A 3445-nucleotide genomic window follows, 5' to 3' on the forward strand; every position below is an offset into this window, starting at 1 on the left:
ATCGTGAACAAGAACCAGCCGCCCAGCTCTAGTAATGAGTCCCTCTGCCAACCCAGCATGAAGTTAAGAGCATCTCCAGCCGTTGGCCCCTCAGGCGGCGATTTTATGCGCCCCCTGGGGGCGAGCCGGCGCTAAAATTGCGCGGGGGCGAGCGGGTTCCCAGCCGCTCGCCCCAGGGTCGCCCCCAGACGCGGGTTTTTAATTAAAAAACAAATTCATCAAAGTTCGGCTAAATTCGGAAAACTTGATATAAATATTGGACATGTTACGCGTTACATAAGTTATTAAAAAAACTAACTACGGGGCGAAGAAGTCGCTCAGCACGGTGAAGTCGCCTACATCGCCGTCGTCTTCCTCCTCCTCGTCGTCGGCCTCCTTCTTGATGGCGCGGCCGCCCCTGCTGGACCCCTGCCCGGCGTCTCCATGGCGGACCAGTGGCGGCGGCACGTCGTCGTCGTCGCTGTCGTCGACGACGACCACGCCCCCCTCGTCCCGGCCACGGCGCTGAGCTTCGAAGCGCTCGAGGGCGAGGCGCTGGCGCTGCAGCTCTGTGCACGCCCAGTCATCACGCGCCCATTTGAGGGCCGCCACGTCGTCGAGCACCTCCTCCTTGACGCCACCAGCGAGCCCGGGCTCCGTCTTCATGACGGGGAACCCCAGCTCCGGCTTGACGGCGGCGAGCCCCGGCTCCGTCTTTGGCTTGACGTAGCGCGGAGGAGCCGAGGAGGGGGCGCGCCTGCCACCCTCGTTGATGACGATGTCGGTGCTGCGGGTGCGCCGGTCAAGCGGCGTCTTCGCGGCGGGCTCGGCCTTGTCGTCGAACAGCACCGGCGAGCCGGAAGAGTGGGAGGAGAAGCGGGAGGACGACTGAAAGGAGGAGGAGGACGACGAGCCGAACCTCCTGGGCGCCCATGCCCTGGCGCCTCGGCGTGGGGGCGGGGCGGCCGCCGCGGCAGGGTATGCCAGCGGCGTGTCATTGCCACCCTCGAGGTGCGTCAACACCTCGTGGAGTGTGCGTCCGGGGACGCCCCACCAAACGCGGCGGCCGTCGTTGTTCTTGATGCCGCCCGCCACCAGCACCCTGTTCGTGGTCGCCAGCCGCTGCGCTTGCCGGGGCTGGAAGTAGTCCGCCCACGCCGCATGGTTGTCGGCGGCGTACTGGTGGAGGGCGCGCTGCTCGTCAGTCAGGGACGAACGCACGCGGTCAACCTCAATGGCGAAGATGCCGGGGCGAGCGTTGACGTCGGGCACCGGGGGGATGGGGACGCCCCCGTTGCTGAGCCTCCACCCCGTCAGCCCAGCGCGCATGTCCGGCGACGCCGGGATGTTGGCCTGAAACAGGAGCCATGCCTCCCATTCCTAGAGCGAACGGCGGCCGAAGCCATTGGCCGCCGCGGCGTCGCCGGGGAAGCATTCGGCCATCGCCGGAGAGGGAAGGGAAGGCGCGGACGGGAGATAGGTAGAGATCGTCGGCGCGGACGGGAGAGAGCAGAGCTCGGCGGCGGCTGGTTTGGGCTCGGGTTGGTGTGGCCATCGGCGAGGGGGCCCGCGGGTTTTATAGCCCGTGCCGTGTGTACGCGTGGCGGGAGGGAAGGCGTCGCCGCGCCGCCCGTGACGCGCCGCCCGTGAGGAATCAATGGCAAGGCCGACCGGCGGCAGCCTTGCCATTGATTCCCCGCGGGAAACCGAGGCGTTCTAGGGGAAGACGGGGCGTCGTGTCGCTGACGCGGCTGGCCCGCGGCTTTTTCGCGCCAAAACCGCTCGCCCCTGCGCCCTCGGGCGCTCCCCAGCGCGCCGGGTTCGGCCTGGGTCCGCCGGCGCCAGTTTCGGCCCAAACTGGCGAAAAACGGGTTTCTGAGGACTCGACTGGGTCGATTTTTAAGCGCCGGCGCGGAAAAATCAGCTGGGAAAGGCCTGTTGGGGGCGCGGCTGGAGATGCTCTAAATACACTGTGCACCACCGGCTGCCATTCCAAGCGCATAAAAAGCAAGCTATTTTGTTTAGGGAATACACTGCAATAAGAAAGAAGAGGGTCCACAACAACAGCTTTTGTCAGGTGAGAGTGAGAGAGGATAGAAGCGTACTGCATGCACAGACCATTGCATGTCCAACTAAATATATCCAATTAATTGTTTCCATATCATTTTGAATTGCTCATATGTTTTGAACCAATATTCCGATTTCAAAACTTTTTATATATTTGAAGTTGTGTCGCAAAGACCATCAGAACAAGACCGATTTCTGATACTTTTCAAACGAGTTTAAAATTCATGAAACATATTTTACTCTCTTGAAATCTTTTGAATAAAATGATTTTAATCAGTTTCACTCCTTTGAATAACATATTTCACAAAAATCACATCTATTTGAATTGCACATTTCTGAATAACATATTTCACAAAAATCACATCTATTTGAATTGCACATTTCTGAATAACATATTTAACTCTGAAATAACTATTACCCATTTCCAAATAATCAGTTTCACATGTTGACATTACATTTCACTTTTCACTAGTTTGTTTCACAAAAATCACATCTATTTCAATTGCACTTTTTTGTAAAAAAAACATATTTCACTCTTTTGAAATAAACCGTTACACATTTGAAAAAAAATTAGTTTCACGTGCTGACATTACATTTCACTTTGCGCTGACTCGTTTCACAACAATCACATTTATTTCAATTACAAATTTTTGGAATAACATATTTCACTCTTTTGAAATAAACTATTACACTCTACCAAATAATTAGTTTCACATGTTGAAATTACATTTCACTTTTCACTAGCTAGTTTCACAAAAATAACGGATATTCAATTGCACATTTTTGCAAGAACAAATTTCACTCTTTTGAAATGAACTGTTACACATTTCTAAAAAATTAATTTCACATGTTGATATTACATTTCACTTTCCACTGACTTGTTCGAAAATTTCACAAATTGACATTTCAGAATAACATATTTCACTTTTTTCAAACTAGTCAAAATGTATCCAAAATTGATCTTGTTCTAAAGGTCTTTGTGCCAGAAATCCAAATATATAAACAATTTCAAAAACGAGTTTATGGTTTATAAGATATGAGTGATTTAAATTATCTAAGATAAATGAAAGTCTATGGATTTGTTTGGGAGAGAGAGAAGTGATGTCGCATGCACACTACACTGACAAAAGTAGTGTAGTGTGCATGCGACATCAAACTGACAGGATAAAAAAGAATACCAGAAACTAGGCCGAACTATAGCGAGGTGGGCCAGGAAAAACACGAGAGCGTGCGGCCCAGGATATACCGGTACTTACCGTTAACGCTCAAACTGACTTTATATATTCTTGCTCGGATCCGGCTTCGTGGTACACCTGCTGTTGCCTGGGTCGCTCGTTCAGCCTCCTGCTGGATGATCCGGCCATCCACTACAGCACAGCAGCACGCAGTTTTTGCATGC

General features: G+C 52.5%; 1 pseudogene; it reads right to left on the reverse strand.

Moving 5' to 3' along the window:
- Positions 1 to 641: 641 nt before the first annotated feature.
- On the reverse strand, positions 642 to 1457 carry LOC147966307 (uncharacterized; annotated as a pseudogene).
- Positions 1458 to 3445: the final 1988 nt, after the last annotated feature.

This window comes from Triticum urartu, chromosome 6A (genome assembly GCF_056163025.1).
Source record: "Triticum urartu cultivar PI428250 chromosome 6A, HENAU_Tu73, whole genome shotgun sequence".
Classification (NCBI taxonomy): Eukaryota; Viridiplantae; Streptophyta; class Magnoliopsida; order Poales; family Poaceae; genus Triticum; species Triticum urartu.